We start from the raw sequence: 22,423 nt of genomic DNA, 5'->3' as shown, positions 1-22,423 counted from the left end.
GACGTAAATAAGAGCGCGTCAGCGGATATAACGAAGATATTTAATACCAATCGAAAAATAATCTGTCAATCAACACATTTTTGCGTCCTTGAGGCGATTTTTTCCACGAAAATAAGAGCAAAATTCGGCTGACGGCGTCCTTTCGTGGCGTCGTCTGCTCTCCCGCGGAGCGAAAGGTTGCTTCACTGCATCGCATGAAACGCTGGTCTCGTGTTGCGCGGTCCTTGAACGGCGTCACGGCGTAGAGCGGTAGAGCACGCCGCGCAGGGGAAAAATGTAAAAAGAAAAGATTTTTTTTTTTTATGACGTCGCGGAGAGCAGCCGTCTTGGCCAATCACGGTTCTTTATCAATCGCGGTCGCTGCAATCGCTGATGCTGCCGCCGCGACGGCCTGCTTGGAGCAGCTTTGGGATTCAGCTAGCGACTTGAGGCTTGTGCCTGTGGGTCTAAGCCACATGGACTTCGTTTTCGCCGACGACGACCTTGTTGCCACCGAGGACTTCACGACTGCAGAAGTTGCCGGGAATGTCATGGAAGAGACCTTGGCGGACAGTGCCTCCGACAGCGAATGCGACGATGCTAGTTGGGCCCCTAAGCCGGTCACCTGCGCAGCGGCCATCGCAGCTGTTTACACGCTACGGATGTACCTGTGTGTGTCCGGAGATCGACCAGATCTTTGGTTTGCAGCTGGATGGTATATAAGCCGCAATCCTGAAGTCCGCACTCGCGAAACGGGTTCAGGGGACACTGGACCACTTTCAGCGGCAATAAATCGGTATGCCCATGTTTGCATTTTTTTGCATATTCCACATATTACGAAATAGCGGATATAGAGAAGTGATTTCCGATTCCTGCCGACTTCGTTATAACCGGGCTAGACTGTATTGCGCGAAATGTTGAGTCAGCGGAATCAGATACGTGCTTCCGGCACGCACGTGCACTTGGAGTAAAGTGGGCGTTCCTCTTGGTCTAGAACCGGGCACTGGTGCGTATCCAACTGAACTTTACCAAAGTCAGCGCTCCAGGATAAATGCGCGATGCTTGATGTACGTATGGGCAGGAGCTCCAACAGATTTGGGCGGTTATTTGAGCATACCATAAAACATAATTTTTCTCATGCATGGAAACGAAATTAAGTAAATCTGTGGCACTGTGACTGCTGTTTTGTGGGCAGAAAAAGAGTGTCGGTGGGTGGAGAGGTGTCTATGTGGTGATATGCTTCGGGCGTCCGTGGTAAAATATCCAGTATTGGACCTGCACTACACATAAATTTTGTCGCGAGCGCTGGGACTTCATTTGGAACTCCCACGGACGAGGTACTTTCACTGGGAAGCTCCGGCTCAGAGCTGTGCTTGCTCGTTGCTGCTGCTGCTACTTCCATTGTTCGTGTAATATGTGTTACCTGCGCACTTGAAATGACCGCAGCGAATACACTATAACGACACAAACACTGGACTAGAGCTGATATTTACTTGACGCCGGCCTCTACAACAGGCAGAGACCCCACATTTACCGTGCATGTAACCACTCATCCTCTAATATTGCACTGGTGGATGCAGACGTAAGATACCGTCATGTTGTCTTGATTCTACTTAATTTTACTTTGTATTGTGCTGAAAATGAATAAAAACTGCTACTGCGGTGGGGTGAGGGAACACCAACTTTTTCTAATACGAATCGAATACGATTAGCAAAAATAAAATAGCAAATATTGAAACGTAGACACATTTATTCACAACAGAGATATATCGGTTTAATTAAGTACCACGCCTGTACTGAGTAATGCAAAAACAAAAAGAAAGCGGCTTACTACCAGGGACAAAGTATCAATTTTATACTAGATTATTAATTACATTGAAATAAACTGCACAAGTAGCCTCTCAACATATTTAGAGCCTCGTTGTAAACAAGCCTTCCAAGAATGAATGGCTGCTGTATTAAAGGATCTCGAAAAACGTTCAATAAATGTTTGCCGAAAAAATAGCAGAAGCTGCTGTGTGCCGTCGTCGTCATCATCATAATCAGCCTCATAAATTATAATAAGTTCACTGCAGCACGAAGGCTTTTCCCAACTAGCGATCCCCAATTACCCCTGTTTTGCTCTAGCTGGTATTCTGTATAACTCTAATGGTCCCCCTGTTAATCTGCCCTACGCTATGGCATGGTCTGTCCGGTTCCATTTTTTTCCTAATGTCAACTGGAATATTGATTATTTCTTATCTGCTCGCTTATCCGCACCGCTCTCTTCCTTTCTTTTAACGTTACGCCTAACATTTTTCGTTCTATCGCTCTTTTGCGGGGTCCTTTACTTGTTCTCGTGAGGTTGAGTGAGTGAGTGAGTGAGTGAGTGAGTGAGTGAGTGAGTGAGTGAGTGAGTGAGTGAGTGAGTGAGTGAGTGAGTGAGTGAGTGAGTGAGTGAGTGAGTGAGTGAGTGAGTGAGTGAGTGAGTGAGTGAGTGAGTGAAAAACTTTATTGAGCTCTAGATTCGCTGGTCTTCTGCGGTCTTCAGATGGCTTCGTCCATCTTGCACAATGGTCGGTTGCCCTTAGTCCAGAGTTCCGCTGGATGGTGCTGCCAGTTGTGCTAGCCGAATCAGACTTTCTTGGTCGACCCGGCGATCGCTGGAGAGCACTCCCTCCCATTGCTCCGCACTCGGGTTTGATATAACGGGTACCACGTCTACCTTCTGGCATGCCCACGTTATGCGATACAGCGTGGGTGTTTCGCGGCACCAAGGGCATTTGTCATTGTATTGTGTGGGATACATCTTGCTGGGTACCTTTAGGTTCGGGTACGAGCCCGTTTGTAGCTGCCTCCGCGCGACAGAGTACTCTCTGCTAAGGGAGTTGTGCGGTGGTGGATACCGGTTTCTGCAGCCCTTGTAGTAATTTAGTATCGCCAAATAGTCTTGGGGTACATGTGCGGTCCCCTCGAGGTCGCCTACGTTGGGTGCTCTGTAATAAGTGTACCCTGAGCTATCCTGTCCGCCTCTTGGTTCCCTGCTACTCCCGTGTGTCCCGACGTCCAACTATCGTATGCCTAATTGGTTCTTCGTTTGGTTGTCGTTGTGTTATGTGGTCTCCGGAGCGGAGTATGCGGAGCGCTCCGTGCCCTATTCTGCCGCGTACGTAGCGGCGGCACGCCGTTTGTGTGTCTGTAAGGATTGATAGAGACCGTTTAGACCGATATCCCTCCACTGCCGCTAGTGCGACGGCCGCTTCTTCAGCCTGGACTATTGTACAGTATTGTAGTGATGCGCTGGTGATCTCGCGTAGGTTCGAATCAATCACCGTTGCTACCGCGTTGCTGTTGCTCTGTCCCGCTGCTCTCGCGTATGTGGCTGCGTCCACGTATACCGTCGTTTCTTGGGGTGCTGGTGCCTTTTGTAGGTATTCAGCCCACGCCTCTCTGCGTGCTTTGTGTAGGTTGGGATCCATGTTCCTGGGTATGGGTGCTACCTTTAGTGTGTTGCGATACTCGTCTGGAATTGTTTCGGTCCTCTGTATCTCTTGAAGTTGATCGGCTCAGCCTAGTTTCTTCAGGAGCTCCCTGTCAGATGGGGTCTGCTGTAGTCTGCGCAGTTGGGAGACTAGTTGCGCCTCTCTCAATTCCTCGAAGGTGTTGTGTAGTCCCAAGGCTAGGAGCTTTTCGGTTGAGGTGTTGTGGGGAAGTTGCAGCGGGGTTTTGTAGACTTTGCGGAGAATCACGTCCGCCTGTTGTACATCAGTCTTGATGGGATTATAGTAGGGGAGGCTGTATGCCATTCGGCTGATCAGCAGGCTTCTGACCAGCTTGAATGTGTCCTCTCTCGCATGCCGTGGCGTCCGTGTGAGATGCACGTCTTGCGAACTTCTTTGTTAACGTCAAGTTTCAGCTCCATATGGCAGCACAGTTACCACCGATTGTACCCTTTTCTTTTCAACGACAGCGGTAGGCTCCAAGTCAGGATTTGGTAATGCCTGTCGTACGTACTCCAACCCATTTTTATTCGCCTGTAAGTTTCCTTCTCATGACCAAGTTGCCCTGTGAGTAATTGACCTACATAAAGGTACTCTTGCAGGGACTCAAGAGGCTGGCTGGCGTTCAGGAATTCTTGTTCTCGTGCCATGCTTATTGAACATTACTTTTGTCTCCTGCATATTAAGTCCCTACATTGATGATGATGACGACAAACATGACTATTCGTCTTTATTAACGTAACGTTCCCAGGGTCTCTCGACAAGCAACAACTCTTGTACCTGCCACACGAGCACTCTCGGGGCTCATTGAGCTCTATCTGCAAATGTTTTTTTTTTTTCGAGTAAGGTGGGAGACGTTATATCGTCAACGATTGCAAAAGCAGTCACGTAAGATTTGACATGACGTACGATGGCGCTCTGTTTCCGTCGACCCACTTAAGCTACACAAAAGATGACAGAATAACGCGTGTATTTCGATGCCTTTGTACTCATGCTCAATTCTCTAGAGACCCGTACGAGTACGCCTACCACAATTCAACCTGCAATACATGCCACCTTCTTGAACGACGGGCTCACTGCAGTACCCACACCTTTCTTCCCCTCCGGGCCATTAGAACCTCCATAACGTGCTATGCGAATATGGCCAGGCGGGGACTGTTCCAATCCAAAAGCGTCGGACTAGGTGCTGTGCTATATTAACGATAGTTTTAGAGATCGAAGAGTAAGTTAAGGGATGCAATCTGCCGGGAGTACAAAAGAAAATGCGAGGGGCCTATAGTCGAGTACAGTTTCTTCTTCCGTACAAAAAGCCGCTTGCGTACAATATTTCTAAAAGTCCCTAAGGTTAATTCTTCCTCTCTCAGCTCCTGTCGCGGACCAAGCCAGCGGTGGCCGCCGTGGACACGTCTTCGGCCAGCAGCGGCGACGGCGACGGCCTGAAGGTCGAGCACCAGCGGCAGCAGAAGTCGGCGGAGAGCCGGCTGCCCACCCTGGAGGAGTTCCTCGAGAAGCGAGACTTCACGGGGGCCATGTCGCTGCTCGAGTTCACCGGCACCTCCTCCTCCTCGTCCCAGTCCTCACGGCTCGAAGCGGCGCTGTGGACGGCCTACTGCGCCTTCCACCTGGGACAGCACCGGCAGGCGATGCGCATCTACCAGGAACTGCTGGCCGACAAGTCGATGCCGCCGCCGCTTGTGAGTGGAGACGCGTCGTACGCACCTGAGCGAACCACGACGGAATGCCGAATTCGCTGTCCGGTCACGCTTACTCGTGGTATGCGTGGCCAGAAATATAAGTTTTGTTAATATGTATCAAATAGCTTTCCTGCTGGACACTTCGCATTGTTGAAGATCGTAGTGTTTGGGATATATTTGGTTGATTCTGAAATGGACTTTAAACTTGCGAAAGTAACAAGGGGCATTGAGAAGCTTGGAAGCTGGAACGCAAAGCGGTTGGGAAGCAGACAGAGTAACAGAACTACCCATGAAAACGGAACTAGTACCTTTGTGCTCTCCAGTCTTCGTCCCAGCCCCTCTGTGTTCAATCCACTTCAGAGCCAACTCGCCAAAGACGAAGTCTTAATATGCGAGTTCTCGTAGTGAAGGGCTCCGGAATAATTCAATCCATCTGGCGTTCTTTAATGCAGAGTAGTTAATTAAACAAGGGTTTTGTCGTTACCCCCAATTGGAATGGCAGTTACGATGGTCGTTAATTTGAACCTTGCCCGCAGCAGGTAAATCCGGTATCCACTAAGCCACCGTGACTGGAGCATCACAACTATTAGATTCGGTCATCGAACGGAATTATCTATTCTTGTATTAATCTCGAGTTCTTGAACGTATAGACGAAGCAAGTTGATGCGTTTCTTCTGAGAACCGAGAGTGTTAACTAGGACGTTTGCATTCAGAGTAACTGCACTCCTTGATTGTTGAGGGACTGTTTTTGGGCTCGTTAGCTGGCGCCATGAATACGGAGTAGGTGCTTAACGCATAACGAGTAGCGCGAACAGTGGCCTAAAGGCTACCCCATTTTCTCAAGAATGATTTACTTGCGATGCACACACTTTGTCCGCCAGGGTGTTGCTCACTGTGGCCTCCGAAATAGAAGCACAGATGCCGTTACCCTCAGGTTCTGCGTAACGGGCAAAACCCGACAGAATATTGCCAAGTGCGAGTGTTGTGCGATAGTATAGTTGCCAGCTCGCCCGGCTCCCCATTGCACACTGGTGGAAGTGCGTGAGATTGATGTCCAGTGTCAGTGGTGGGAAAAGCATTACTTTTCTCAGTATGAGCAGCACTCAGTATGACACTCAGTATGACACTCAGTATGGCACTCAGCACTCAGTGTGACATCTGGTGACCCTACGACATCAGCGCAATAGAAAGCACACAACTAGATCAATTTGAATTTGTAAGAGCTAGGAAGCTATAGCTTAGGGCTAACTCCATTATCCTATTGAAATACGTGCGAAACAAATAACTGCTCTCATTAGGCAACATCTGAACCAATTTCAATGAACGTTGTTGCATTTGAGACAAAACGTGCCAAAAGCATAATCTTCATTTTCGAACTCATATTTTAAAAAAATGAAAAAACTGGCAACATAAAAGAAATCGGACCATTATTCACAAACTGCTCTAACGACATAGATTGTTCGTAAGAGAAAATTCCGGCAAATCCTAATGCATGACATATTGTCAGCGTAAGTGGCCGGCCATGACAAAGAGCATTTACACAAACGAAATGCTTTGCGAGTTCTGCCAAATTGTGTGGCACCACAGCCACCCTAGAACACATGATATACGGGAATGCCAGGGACTAATACACGATAATGAAAGCGAGATCTTCTTGCTGGGCAAGTTGATATTGATTCATTTTACCTATTTTTAAGGCGCCAGAAAACCACACACAGCAGAAGCAGAAGTGCGAAATCTAGTGAATTAGTGGAATCATTTTACATCAGTAAGAAAGGTAGCTTGTGTATTAGTGAAACGTCGTTATCACTGTATAAGTCAGAGAAACAGTTTGTTGAAAGAGCCTTATCTTATCGTACTTGATGCCTGAGTGTGCTTGTCGCGCAGGCGCTGACTGAGGGCATAAATGTACGTGTCTTCTGTGAAAATAAAGTAGTTGTGAGTGGCCCTCTGTCCTGTTGTTCTCTCTTGTGTGATGTGTGTCGGTTTTGGCGCTTTAAAAATTGGTTTAATGAATGAGAGCGAGACCTTCACTGATAGCCTCCGCGCGGGATGGCAGGCTGCGCTGCTCAGCTCGAACCTGGAAGACCAACTCTGGGCAGTCCAGCGGGCCAAGGAAGCCGCCGAGAGGCAAGAACTCTTGGCCGTAACCTCGGCGGGTGCCCCAGCCCACTAACTCGCCGGATGCGAATCGTTCTGATTCGAGATAAAGTTTTCTGACTCGCTCACTCTGCCCATGAAGAACTCAGTTTACAAGTTCATAACCCTGCGCCAAAAACAGTTGTCACAGTTCTGTAAATTGCATCTCTTAGAGCGTCTAAGGCGGCCAAATGTCATATGTGAATTTAAAACTTGCATGGCATTGCTGCATTGTTTACTAGGATTTACGAAATGCCCTACTTGCATAACAGTGAAATATGGCAGACGCACCTCGTGTTTTCGGTGGCAACTTAGAGAAGATGATGACCGCACTTGTTGTGATTGCGAGAGAGCTCGGGCTGTTCGCTACTACTCTAGTGCTCTTCACCCATTATTCCCTTTGTAACCCAACATAATTACACCAGTTGTACAATACAGAATGGTCTATAATCAATTCAGTCTGCTTTAGAGGTTTGAAAAGCTGCTCTTTGCGGGATTGTGACATCTTCAAACAATTTTGTTGTTGCTAAGTTAGAAAGTTGTAATACTGATGCATCGGTTTTCTTTAATTTTGCGGTTTTCGAGAACTGCTCTCAAAGTATTGGCCTAAATAAAAAAAAATCTGCTTTGTGCAGTCGGTACCTATTAGCTTCCCCTTTGAATGCAGCAAACCACGTCAACTTCAGTGCGGATGGACGCCGAGCGAAAGGATTTCTTCTATCCCCCACATGTATTTAAATACTAAATGCAAAGGTAAAGTGTCCTTTTGACGGGCCAGGGTGGACTCGGCTGACGGCAGACAAATTTCTGCAATGCTTGCAGCGACATTAGTTATACAGAAAACTGAATTAGGCTGATAGCACAAAAAATCGCAAGAATCGATGAAAGAGCATTTCACCAAAACACCTGCTACTTCTAGCGCAAGCTGGTATTTTTGTTTACCAAAGGAAGCGGGTGGGGCTGTTCCGTAAGTGTTCACTAAATGGACTGTCCATTTTAGCGTTCACCGATTAGATAGAACTCGGAGCCGGTAGAAATAGGCGCCAATCTTCACCGCCGACTCTCAAGCTCAATCCAATCAGTGCGCGTTGAAATGGACAGTTCACCTAGAGTGAACATTTGCAGAATAACCTCCGCCCTCATCCGCCCAGATGTGATATTAAGGAAAGACTATACTGTGCCGACAATGTTGGCACATGTGTTCTGAACTTCCAACTGTTTTGAAACATCGCTTAAAATGTTCCGCGATGTCCTCGAAACAAGGCGCCTGATAATCGCGCAACAGAATGCTTGAGAGAACGAATTTCGAAGATGTAAGAGTGGTTTCATGAGCCCATTCGGCAAGCGCGCCGCTACCAGCAATGCAGATCGACTCCGCGCAAACCGTCATCAGACTTGTGTTTTCGTGAAACACAAAAGCAAGCTTACTCGGGCATAAATTACAGAGAAAACACGTATACGCTAGCCCCACTTCTCTCAAGCTATGTGAGAATGGCAGTCTAAGGGCGTTCGATCTCGCAATTAAACTTAAAATTGTGTTTGCTGGCCCATCCGTAATGCTTTTGTGGAGTCCCCTCTTGAAGTGTCATTCCAGTAGGACTCGTATCTTGTCTTGTCGTGCACGTGACCACACAAATCGTAAGTTTATTCGTAAGTAAGCTGCCTGAGCGACACTCGTGCGCAAGTGCAGGTGTGCTTCCTGGTAAGATCAGTTCTTTTTTTAGATGTGTGTGAATATTCGGATATTTCGAGCTACGAATCGTATATCTTACAATTGGGCTCCCGTCTATGAAGCGGTTAGTTACTATTCGTAATTACGAAGAATTTTGCAGGTAGTTTTCGAACATGTTAGCGTTGTCAACTGGGCGCATCAAATGTAAAATTGAGCGAAAGAGCGACAAACTTCATCCCGCAGCCCTAACCTGCTATCATTAGCGCTCTCCGTTAGCGTCTTGAACATGCGAAGAAAGAGCTTGCTTGTTCGTAACGCTTCATTAGTGTCTTCAATAAACAACGCTTCAGAACGGGCAATGCAATAAGAGAAGTTTGCTAACGTTGCCAGTATGAAGGATATGAACATCGTTTTCTTTTTATGATGGCTGCCAACGACTTTCTATTATTGGAAAACTATTGAAAAAGTATTCAATTCAATTCGCTGCTGGCACTATTGCATTATTATTCCATTCGTTTTAAGAAATCACCACTCGAACAGCATTATTCTTTTCTTCGCGGGCGCTTTTCCTTTCTGTTCCGCCTTTGCCTCACCCCATTGTAGGGTAGGAAACCGGACGCTCGTCTGCTTCAACTCTCTGCCTTTGCTCTTCTTGCTTTCACTCTCTGCGCTTTTCGCAGGACGTGTGGAGCTACCTTGCGTGCTGCCAGTTCCACCTGGGCCTCTACCGCGAGGCCGAAGCGTCGGTGCTGAAAGGCCCCAAGAACCAGCTGCAGAGCCGGCTTCTCTTCCACCTGGCCCACAAGGCGGGAGACGAGAAGAGGCTCATGGCGCTGCACCAGAGCCTGCAGGACATACTCGAGGACCAGCTGTCACTCGCATCCATTCAATACCTCACGTACACACAGAGAGTCACAGGTCCGCATTATAGTCACTGACGTGTACACCGACTTAGTCCCACTACATGTTTTGAAAGAGACGAGATAGAGCGATATTGTGGATGATAGAGGGACGAAGGTTGCGAGCAGACGTGAGCATTAACGAAAATACTGTATTTGCACGTAAATAGCGCGACCACAAGAAACCAGCATCACAGAAGTTTTCGGACGCCCTGGCGTGCCCAAGCTTCGCGCTGCCTGCCTGTCTGCCGTTGACGAACTACTTTCGTTCCCAGCAGGCTGCGATGCGGCTTCGGAATAACGCAAGGATGCCTGCATTAATGCTCTATTATCCGCTTCATTTCATACCCGTCGACTCTTCTCCACATTCTCGAGCTTTGCACTGTGATGCCTTGCACTTCCAATGTTCGGGATGGCCTCCTCCATCGCCGAAACTACCTCTCTGACGTCCGCAAATGATTGCTGGTCACACCTCGACATCTTCGTGATGAAATATGTTCTTCCTTTCACGCTGATCCACAGTGTGCCCATGCGGGTGCCTTCAAAACGTTCACTCGGCTTCGCTCCAAGTTTTATTCTCGTGGGACCTACAATTTGGTGTGCAAGTACATTCGACCGTGCCCTCAGTGTCAATGCCATACGGCTCCTGCTCAGCATGTCTCCGGTCCACTCCAGCCAATCCCGAGCCCTGCCAGGCGCTTCAATCGCGTTGGCATTTACCTGCATGGACCCCTTCCAAGCATGACATCCGGAAACCACCGTATAGTCGTCGTCATCGACCACTTGACGCGATACGCGGAATCAGCCGCTCTGCCTGCAGCCACAGCTCGTGGTAGAGCATGCTTTCTCCTGAAAAGAATTAGTCTCCGTCACGGCGCACCACCCCAACTCTTAAGCGATAGAGGACGTGTGTTCCTCTCCGAAGTCGTAAACGTTCTCCTTGCTGAACCTAGCATTGTTCATTGCACCGTCACCACCTACCATCCTCAAGGTAAAGGTTTGACGGAAACATTTGATCGCAGCCTTGGCGACAGGCTCCGCAAATACGTCACCTCTGATCACACTGATTGGGACCTTATTTTGCCATACATCACGTACGCCTTCAACACTGCACCACAGGCGACCACAAACTTTTCCCCATTCTTCCTATTGTATGGCAGCGAACCTTTGACTACAATCGACACCGTTCTTCCGTACAGGCCGGACTGAGCCGAATGTACGCCCACCTCTGAAGCCGCCCGCCGCGCCGAGGAATGCCGTCAGCTCGTCCGTTCGTCTACAACTGTCGACCTGTGGCAAAAATATCGACGTAACGATAACCATGACGATATATATTGCGAATATAACGCGTGATGCCGCATAGAAGAAACAAAACAAAAACCGAAACGGTGCGTAAAAGCGGATGCTCGCCGGCCGTTCGCTTGAATTATCGTTAGGTAGTGCGAAGTTCCGTCACAAAATATAGAGGAAAGAAAAATGCTGACGCCTTTCTCGCTGTCGGCCAGCAATGTGCTGTTCTTTGCCTTACCAAAGTGACATACATACCAAGGTGACACATACAGGCACAATCGAACAAGTCAAAGCATTTCACCAATTGCACGGTGATCCACCGGGCGACTTCGAAGGCCGCTCGCTTGACGCGCCTGCGCGACAGCAGTGGAAGCCGGCCTCCACATTGATGCGATACAAGACAGCTTCAGCAAAGCGTTTACGGTCGGCTCCGCTTAGACCGCTGTATCCTAACAATTTGCACATAGCTTTTGAGCCCAACGCTCGCGGGAACGCTATTGTTCGTGCCTACAGCTCTCATGCCGACAGCGAAAAGTACAGAACGCTGCCCACGTTCTGCTACGAAACCGACTGAGAGTAGCGTTAGCGTGCATCTACTTCTTGGGAAGGCGCGCTTCATCAATAAGCGAAGTCAACGCAGTTCTTGCAGCCACTGGGGGGTTCGCGTGAAATGCGAGCTTAACATGCAGAGTGCAACCGACGCTCCGCTAAAACTGAGTACGAACAGGAGAAGACGGCACGAAATGCACGGTGGCAACTACCGGTTCGTCGCTCTCGCGCAAGGCGAGGTGGCTACGTGCACGGAGAGCCGACTAACCGAGTCAAGCTCAGAGGGCGCGAGGTGACAGACAATTAAAGAAGCGCTTAACGAACCCAAATTTAACGAGAGTAGCGGTGCGAGCTTGTTGGTTGTTCATCTTGAAACGAGCCAATTGTAGTGCCTACAGGGAACTGGACACGAGAAGGCACAAAGGAGACACACACGTAGCGCTACCTGTGTGTATTACTTCGCGCATTCTCGTGTTCCTGTTCCCTATAAGCGCTACAACTCGCCCGATCGAACATAACGCGAGGCGTTTGCTGAGGCTGAAATTTGTTTTAAAGGAAGGTCATGAGGACCTCGCTTTATATTCGCTGAAATGCGGTATATGAAAGTGAGGAGTGGCGGTGAGTATCAACGTGAGTGACTGTCGGCTAGTGTGAGTGGAGGCGAGCGTGTATGAGCATGTGTGGGCGTCGGTATGTTTGAATGGAACCGACTGTGAACACAAGTGAGTGTTTGCGAGCACGAGTGAGAACGTGAGTGAGTGCACATGGGTGTGAGCGAGTGCATAAAACAGAAAAACTTTTGCTGAGTGATTATGAGTGAGTATCCGCTTATCCAGCCTGCCTGTGGGGAAAGTGCGCCGTATCCTCTGTGAGGCTAACTTCCATGCCAATTCAGTCCTCGTACCACAATGTCTGCAATAGGATGGCAAGTTCAGTGAGTTGGAATAACTGCATTTTGTGACAGCAGAGCAACCGGACAACTCACAAAAGTGAAGAGAGTCACCGGGTAAGCGCTTGATGTCCCGCGGCCTTATTGTCTGCGCGTGTCGTATGTTTTTCGCGGCTGAAGAAAAATGCATATCCTTATTCTTCGCCCGTTCTCCGGACAAGTAGAGTTAGCCAAAAACTACGTGTGCCAGGCGATGAGCAGTGATTTCAACGTAAAAGTGGACAATTTCATTAGCCAAGCATGAAAGGTTACTGGTTGCCGGTGACCAAAGTTATCATCATCATTAATCAGTTCAATTGTGTCCAATGCGGTAAAAAAGGCATCTTCGAACTACCTCCTATCACCCATTTCTTGCGCCATATGACACTACCTCATGCGCCTACAAATTTTCTAATTGCATTTCACCACCTACTTCTCGGCCGTCCTTGACTGAGCTTCCTTTTTTCTGGCTGCCATTCTGTAATGCTAACAAATTAAACAACACACTGGTTGTATATTTCCCTTGCGCAATACTTTGTTACGTATAAATAAGTATATCGACATAACCAAAGTTATATAGCTTTGTAAACAAGCGTGTCAAGCCCAATCTTGAACCGAAAACCATACCCTAACCGGAATTCTAGCCCGAAGTGAACCCGAACCAAAATCGAACATGAACCAAAAATAATAATTGTTACTGGTTTGCTTTCTAACGCATAGGATGCAAATGTGTGCTAAATACTTACACGATTCTTCAAAGTATTTATTCTTCTGTAGGCGCACCCCACGAGTACATCACTACGGCTCACGAGTTGCGCTATGAGCGAGAATGGGGATACACGATAGGCACGCGCTGATAGCTATACGGCCACCTCAGCACAGACGCTTGCACTTCTGAACACGGCCGTGCCAGTTGTTTCTGTGGCCGAAATGTTGCTTCAGGGGCACCACAGAACCGCCCTTTCTGTTTAAGCTCCCACTCCGGCCCAGCTCGCCACCATTACTGGATAAACAGTAAAGCATACACGCTGGGACACGGAGGGAGCAAAAAGGATGGCTAACTCGAGAATGGAAAATACGAAAATCAACTAGTTGATCAGATCTGCTATTTTTTTAAAAAATGACGCAGTTTCGACCGAAAGGCGAAGCATCGATTGCGATAGCAAATCAGTAGACAGCTATACGAAGTAATGATAGTAGTTTTATCGGCCATATAAACTTGTGAACATTCGCTTACAGATTAGATTAACAAGCATGCTGTCAGCGCGCACAAGCAACCATGAACACATCACACTCGATGAGCGCGTACACTCGCTGTCAAAACGCTGGTGCGAGCAAGCGTGGCTGCCGCGGCGTGCGAAGTGACCTTCGTGCGTTCTATCGCTTCAACGCAAGAGCGGCGAGAACACACAGCACGCACAAAGGTACGAGCCATCTGCAGATGCCTGCAGTACAAAGTACGCACCTGTTGGCAGTGTCGATCGACACCGGCTCGCCTCCCTCCAGCGCAGCCTGATCGCTTTCGTCCATACATGGCGCGCGACATTGAGCCGCGATAGTAAGCTCAAGGTAAATATACCTGGTAGCGAAGCTTCCATAGGAGCCCATACGTTCAAAACATGGCGGTCCATCGCCGGTTCATGGGGCTTAGCTATGGTGTTCTAGAAGGGGGTAGTGGGCTCAGGGGCCGGAGCGCCCTATGCATTGCAGAGAGGCGGCGAGTGCGGACGGGACGCGGATTTTGGTGCCGGCGCTGTAGTCGCGTGCTGCTTCGCCATAGAATAAAGAGCTTCGCGCGCTTGTTTGTGCGCGCTTGATTTGCGACGTTGACTGCTTTTTGGTGTTTCAACCTACCGTTCGAGTCTGTTTCGCGCGCAGTCGGCCGAACACGTGAGAAGTAGGAAGGTCAAAACGTCAACGGCAACGACACTGCTTCGCTCCCGGCTGTGAAACAGCTAGATATAAGTGGAAAAAAGGAAAGCAGCCGTCGTTGTTCACCGCGCCGAAAGATGAATAAACACGGCGAATTTGGGAACGCACCTTGCCCCGCCAAGACAAGAAACTAGACGAAACATGTGTGGTTTGTGTGCGAAACATGCTAAAAGAGTAGGTGGATATTTAAGCGATTCAACTGCAGATGGTCTAAGGGTGACGATATCCAGCATATTATCACTGCTGGATTATCTTGTCAGCCAGGGATTTAGGTATGTTATGACATCCAGGTTAAGCCAGGATTCGCTGGAAAACTTTTTCAGTATAGTCAGGCAATCATGTGGGTTTAATGACCACCCATCACCAACGCAGTTTCTAATTGTCGTTAATTATTGCCTATCCTTTTATAATCTCGCGAAAATAGTACGCTCAGGCAATGCTGACCTTAATGGAGCTAGCGGAGAAATGAGTTCTCTCCTGAGTGCGCAAGATGCTCCAGCTCAATAAGCCAGGGCTGCTGCAATCTGCTGCAGTTGAGGAAGGAAACCTAGCTTCAGCCGAGCGCATGCTTCGTAGTATTCCTGCATGCTGAGCCCAGAGAGTTGGTGGAGCAGAAAAGCGACGACCGTCTAATGCATTACCTGGCAGGGTATGTTGCTCGAAAGTTTCTGAAGTGTTATGACTGCATGCCTTGCAAGGGAATTCTTTTGGAAACCCCCAATACTGAAAGCAGAAACTCTGAGTTCACTGTGACATGCGACAAGGGAGGGTTGTTATATCCTTCGCTGGAGCTTTTCAGGTCAGTGAAGAAGTTCGAGGACATCACTGTGTTCTTCAGCCGAGAGAAACTCTGCAGTGACAGCATAATGGATGTAATGTTGCTAGTGAAGGAGAACTTCGACTATGCCTTAGGCTGCAGGCAGCACTCAGATGCGCTCACAACAGAGTTGACCAAGTTCTATGTTCTGACCAGGCTGCACTTCTGTGTAAAAGGGATCAACCAATCGCGACAGGAGCGGCGTGAAAAGAAATTGCACGCGAAGATAAGCCGTTCCTCATAGTGCCTCTCTCGTAGCAGACATGCACTTTGAGAAAGGAGTAGCTGCCCAACTTTTGTACCAATAAAGCAAAATAAAGAGAACTCGATCGTGGTGGCCAAACACAATTTGGCCACCACGAGTTATCTTTATTTGGCTGTGTTACGAAATTTCGCTATCCCTGGTAACCACTACGACCGCATAATAGTGGCATCACCACAGGATTAACTCTCTAGCTTTCAGTGGATATATGCTTTCGTAAACAAAATCGCACTTAAGGGAATAAAACCTCATCATATCTGGCCTCTGTTCCGAATGTGTTAGTACACGCGCCGCAATGGTTTGGCTCACTTGAACTTCTGAATGCGATTGGGCACTGACCTATATAAAAATTGTTAATGGCAGATGAATTAAGCAATTTACCCATTCACATATTTACCTCTTCTATGGTGTTCGCGAGCTTTTAGTTTAGAAATCAGTCGCATCGTCGTGCGGCCGTTAGTCTGCACTCGTTGGGTCGGCTTTATTTTCACGCAAGCTAGAAGAACGTCCGCCTTTCCACCTTTCTCTGCGCCTTGAAGAAGAAGTTTTCAGAAAACATGTTACGGAGCTGCGCGCTTTCTTTTTTCGGCGCGACACCAAGCCCACACGGCTTTCTCTACGTTGAAAATACTCCGAGTTTCGCGTTCCGTACAGCCCATGCTCTAGTGGCGCCATCTGGCGGCGTCGACGTGAGATGCCACACCCGCGGGGAGAGACCCGCGGGCTCTCCCTGATCCCACTACCCCCTTCTAATTCACTATAGCTTAGCGCCATCTGTATGTGGTGGGAACACTTCCGGCGGAAGAAAAAATAACGTGACGCCATGTCCGTTAAAAGCAGAAGTGACGTCATTTTGTTTTCGAAGGCGCGAAATTTGTTTTGTTGTTCTTCCTTTGGAGCTATATATTCAAATGCCCCGCCATTCGACTTGATGGTCGTTTCGAGCTTTCAGCGTGGAAAGCGATGCAGGAAAAGGCCAGCCGTACGGTTGTCGAAATCGCATCCCTGCGCAGAACATACTTTCTTTGGAGGCCGACGAAAGCTTTAGGTGTAGAGTGCTGATCCTATTGTCGGATGCCAAGTCCGTCGGCCAGTGCAGTCGCACCAAAACAACTACACAATTATCTGGCGGTCGTAACTCATTACTTTTGACTGAACAGATTAAGAAGCAATGAAGCTACCCGCGTCGCCAAATTCAGACAAACTTCGACAAGCAAGAAATCACAAATTGTGAGGGGGGCGTATTTCAACAGGTGATACGAGTGCGCCTTTCTGCCCATTTTTAAGACGTGCATTGCAATGCGAGTGATAGTGGCGTCAACGCCCCCTGTAGCCATGAGCGCTGAAAAGAAATGCATTTATTAATAATAATAAAATTAAACGTATTTATTTAACTCATCACGAATATATAAAATTGACTAGGAATTTTATTTTCGTTGGATGAATCTAACTGTGTCTCGTTTGAATTAAAAAACGTGTTTTTCTTTCCCAATGTTTGTTCCCTCCAAACATAGTCGCGCTTCGATCGCTGCTCCCATAACCCCCCATGCTGATGTCGGTGACAATCTGTACTGAACCGCTTTTCGCCCGAAGCTTCGCGACCTATTTGAATCGACCTTGGTAAGCTCCCCATGCGCCCGGTCGCGAAATGCGCAGTTGCTGCCGAAGCACAACGCCGCGCCGGCTCCCTCCTTATCTCCTAACCACCCACGGCCTTTCACGCGACCGAAGACGGCGCGTTTGCTCTACACTTCCTTCGCGCGCGCCAGATTGAGCCGCGATCGTCGGCTTCCCTGGCGCGCTTTCACTCGCACGTACAGCATACGACGCGCGGCGACTGTGTTAACGCCCTTGGAATTTATATGGAATATGGCAGCGACGCCGACGATGGATGCCGTCAATTTCTCAGTGTGTGGTGACAACGGCGGTGAACGCACATCAAAATTTCTTATGTTGCCTGTCACGGTTCAGTGTCCGTTCGGCATCCTCAAGCAGAGTACAACGTGCTCTTCGATTTCTAAAACTCAATCCCGGGATACAATGGGCGTGATATGGAGAACTGGGCCCATGTTTAGTCAACCCAAGGCTCTCCGCCACGTGCACCTGTGCAAAGATTGCCGCTGCGTTTATTTAGCACAAGCTGTCTTTGTTCATCGTTCCGAATTATCAATGTCATCATCTGCTTGTATTCATGCGAAAGAATCAAATGTCCCATTGAGAGAAAAAGCCGGTGCCTTTAGCAGAGAAACGGCTGCTAAATTCCCATTCGCTGCGACGTCACGACACGTGCGTGCCTCAACGGAGCAGAGCGGTAGAAACGGGACACCTGCTGCGGCACTAGCGCACCAGATGTTCCGTGAGCGGAGAGGCCATTGCTCTTCCTTTGCAGTTTTACACCAAGAGTGGTCAAGCGTACATAAAATGAGTCAACAACAAGAAAGAAACGGCAATTACAAAAAAAATGCAGTAAGCATGAATAACAACACGAGTAAGCAAGGAGCAGATACAAATAATAAATAAGTATAAACATGGGCATATTCAATTATGGGGTTTTACGTGCCAAAACCACGATATGATTGTGCTGCACGCCGTAGTGGGAGACTCGTAATTAATTTCGCCCAGAGGAGGTTCTTTAACGTGCACCCAATGCATGGTACACGGGATGTTTCGGATTTCGCCCCCTTACACGTGTGGCCACCGCGGCCTGGATTCGATCCCGCGCTCTCGGCTTTAGCAGCTTTAGCAGCTTTAGCGGCAGGTAAACATGAACATGAAATATGAATTACCCCGATAGGAATAATAGTAAGTACCAAAGGCGAAGAAAGTACATATTCGAGACATCAAATGGGCGCTATAGGCAATAACATACAAGTACATGCCCTAGTAAATACTAAAAGAAGCAGGATAATTTGGTGCAGAGATATAAAGATATAAAAGGGAATCATCACAACCAGGAAAGAACGAGTGAGGTAGCGTTATTGCATAATATCCGCTAGGACCGCTTTAAATTTTACAGCGGTTGTGGTGTTCGCAGCAATGGCTGGTAAGTTGTTCCAGTCATTTGCCATCTGGACGAAAAATACCAATTATACAGAAATATGGGCATGTGAAAATGAACGGCTTTTGTGGTGACTTATACAATAAGCGACAATCGGTGAGCGGAGGTGATGACGGGGTGGTTAAGTGACGCGTGATAAAATTTGTTAAAAACGAAAAGTCTCGAAATTTTGCCGAGGCATTGAAGGCTGAGGAGGTTGGTCGGTTCTTTTATTGCTGTGACACTTGTTAGATAAGTGTGGTTGGAACAAATGAACATGGTAGCGCGATTTTCTATTCATTTGAACATCTTTGAAAGTTACTCTGGTCAAGGTTCCAAATCGCGCAGGCGTACGCCTGCTTCGGCCGTACGAGCGTTTGGTAAGCAAACCTTTCTCATAGAGAATGAGGTGGGGCGCAAAAGCTATGACTCAAACAAGCAAAATGTGACGTTGACCTAGTGCTTCATATCGTGAAAATGCTCCCTTGCGAGAAAAAGTGAGTGACGTGGCATGGCTGACGATATATCATGTATTAAATCTACTTTTCAAGCCAATCCTTAAGTTTCCTCAATCCTTAAGACAAGGACACAGGCAAAGAAGAACACGACACTGGCGTTACTTTTCCAAACATGAAGTACCACCAACTCGCTGAAGTTCGCTTGTAGCGCTATTCTTAAGTATGCCTACCGTTTCCTTGGAGAACATTTTTGGTAGCGTAAAAACGATAATTCTTCCAATATATATAATGTTCCGTAATTTACCTAAAAAGCGCACTGAGTAACTTAATTGAGCTGAGCAGGTGAATTAACAATAACCCTTTTATAGCAAGCCCAAATAAGCAGCATGCACGGCTTGTCCGAAAACAGTAAAATGAAGCCCAATGTTTATTTCTAAGAAACGTTATGAGTGGAGCCTTAAGTCCAAGGCCCCAGTGGCGGTGGCAGCACTTACGGCTCTGGCAAAATTAGCTTTTGCGGATCTTCCAAATGCCGAGCTGGTCAGCAGCATCTCCCACTGCTCGTGCGTGGCGTTTCGGTTGGGGGAGTTATGATGTTTTCTTTGTGTTTTTTTTATGGCCCATATGGTGTGGTATAAGGTAGCTCGCTCTGTACAGAAAGGACAAATAAATTGATACGGGGTGGAGTATATCGCATTGAGGAGCGTGAGGTGAGGGTAGGTGTTGGACTGGAGTTGCCTCCAGGCTGTGGCTTCAGCTCTGGCGAGAGGTGTGCGCAAAAGGCGGTAGAGCTGGTGTATTTTGTAGTTAGTGCTTGCGGACGGGGGTCTACCTCTCTCCATGCCCCAGCAAAATAAAGTTCTCATTCACTCTTGCTCTCAAAGAACCGATTTAAACATGTATCCGGTTCTGTTAAAGGCACACATTATGCATTATGTTTTTCTAGATAGATAGAGTAGAAATGAAAACATTAATAATCGCGGAGAAAAAAGGATGCATTCTACTAGGCATGGAACGCTAGCTTGCGTGACTCAATGATGGCAATGACTGTCGCTTTCTTCTTTTAGCTGTCGACGCGAGTTTTCTATATTGATTCGCATGCTCCAATCCAATAAGACCGAAAATCTGGCCACGCCAAAGCAGAGGTCAACGACAGAGTATGCATAAGATTACCGTTTTCTCTGTTAATATAGCTACAACGCAAGCAACCCCCCGTCCCTCACAACTCCCCCACTCCCTGCCTCCTCATCTGCTACTCCGAAAGGAAATATAACAAGAAAGAAATCAGGGTAAGCGATCGCGCAAGTTCACAATATATTAGTCTAATGTATAAGTCTGAGCCGTGCTTACAATGAGCGGAGCCGGCACCCATTCCTTCTCATCCTCTGGGGAACAAAATAGATTGCACAAGGAGACTATTGTGCAATTTATTTCGAGCAGCAAAGTGTCTTCAAACCAAAGTTCAAGCAAGTGCCCTGTCAATACATTGGGCTGCCGTCATTCTGCTGTCGGAAGCTAATCTTGGTGCTTCCCCATAGATGGTGATGCGCGTTGAAGTCGCCTGGGATGACTAAGCGGCCAGTGGTCGTTAGCAGTACGTCGCAGTACGTGGCGGTAAATCTTTAGGGTGCACCGTGGCTTTCTTTTAGTTCATGCGAATATAATGCTGGAGGTGGGCCATTGTGCTTACTCAAGAGTTGCAAGCAAAAAAACATGTTATTCGGCGTTGGGTGGAATCGAACCCGCGTCATGCATATATATTGAGACATTTTACTTTGAACATATATTTGCGCACGTCCCACGCGAGTTCATCGTGAGAACGCGAGAGAAGCCCAGCAGGTTCATGCATGTCGTGTTTTTGGCGGTCCACCATGGTGTGTCGCTGCATTTGCTTCATTGCTAATTGCATTAACGTGGACATTCATCGCGACATAGGTTCTGCCAGATTTTTGTGCATATGGGCCTGGTACAGTGACGTTTTCTTCCAAAAAAGTAACACATGATTACTGTAAGCGGCGCATATGAATTCTGATCCCCGATTTGAACACTTTGGTAAACTGTCGCTTTTTTTATTGCGTTTCTGCAAACACTCCTGTAGCAGTGAAGGAGCTGATGTCAATGCGAAGCCATGAGTCTTTCAGTGGCACTGCATACCATTTTGTAAAGAATTGTGTTGTAGAGGTCGATTTCACGATTTGATTTCACTTTTATTAATTTGTCTTCTCTTTACAGAGCGCACTACCAGGAGGCCATAGACATCTACAAGCGCATTCTCCTCGAAAACAGGTTAGTTCGCATATTACTGCAGCGACAAGGTCTACGCCAAGCGTTACAAACAGCATGCGATGTTAGCGCTTGTTTTTTTCTCTGTCTTTTTAACAGCTCGTCGGTGGACGTGAAAAATGCCGAAGTATTCGCTGAGACGCATTCTTTACAGAAAAAAAATAGCATTCGGCAAATCCTGCATTCGTTACTTGCGCTGGCAACACTGTACAAATAAAAAAAATGCACAAACATTCACGGTGACTCTCTCGCTTGGTGCTGTGCTCGCGTTTCTTGTATCTGGCGTAGATTCGAGGTGGTTCGTCGAAGCCGAAAGAGCCATTGCTGCCGATTAACTTTTGATCGGTCTCAAGGATTTCAGAAACGAAACCGCCGAAACTGTTGCGCCATGCGCGTTAGCGTCCGACCTGTGAGCCCCATCAGTTTTTTAAAAGAGAAAGATCCTTTGAAAAGGGAGGTGTTTGTTCGTAGCGAGCCTCCGAAAGGTGCAAGCGCTTGTTCGCGGCGTTGCTCCACCGCTACAGGCACGATACTTGACTGTTTTAGACCTTCGGAAGCAAGTCCACGCTGTGACTCACGTCGCATTTCTTCGCATAGCATCCGACAATATATAGGCAGTAACGTCTGTCATGGCTTCAGAAGGCGAATGCGTATATTGTGCATTTATGTTTGATATGTGCACGGGCAAATAAACTAACCAAACCAGAGGAAGCTTACGCGTACTTCACTAATTTGTTAAAGCACCTGCCTAAGAAAGTACACTCCGTAATTCGAAACTCATAAAATACATAAAATAAAGCAATGTTCCGTTGGCCGGGAATAATGAGGTCGTCCCGAGTGAAGTGTTTTGAACGAACCAGCATAGTGTCAGTCACCTGCTTCCCAATGCGCAAGTTTCTTATCCATGTCGCTCTCCGTTGCGCGTCGTCTGCTACCTTCGGTAAAAGATGAAATGATGAATTGCTGTCTCTGCTGCGATGACACGCCATGATGGCATGAAGCAAA

General features: G+C 47.7%; 1 pseudogene; it reads left to right on the top strand.

The window, feature by feature from the left end:
* The first annotated feature begins 455 nt into the window (after positions 1-455).
* Positions 456-22,423, top strand: part of LOC126528238 (intraflagellar transport protein 56-like) — an 89,871-nt pseudogene continuing 67,903 nt past the window's right edge.

The sequence above is a fragment of the Dermacentor andersoni genome, unplaced genomic scaffold (genome assembly GCF_023375885.2).
Source record: "Dermacentor andersoni unplaced genomic scaffold, qqDerAnde1_hic_scaffold ctg00000039.1, whole genome shotgun sequence".
In the NCBI taxonomy this organism is placed as follows: Eukaryota; Metazoa; Arthropoda; class Arachnida; order Ixodida; family Ixodidae; genus Dermacentor; species Dermacentor andersoni.
The sequence above is the reverse complement of the archived record's forward strand: the minus strand, read 5'-3'. Positions and strand labels throughout refer to the sequence as shown.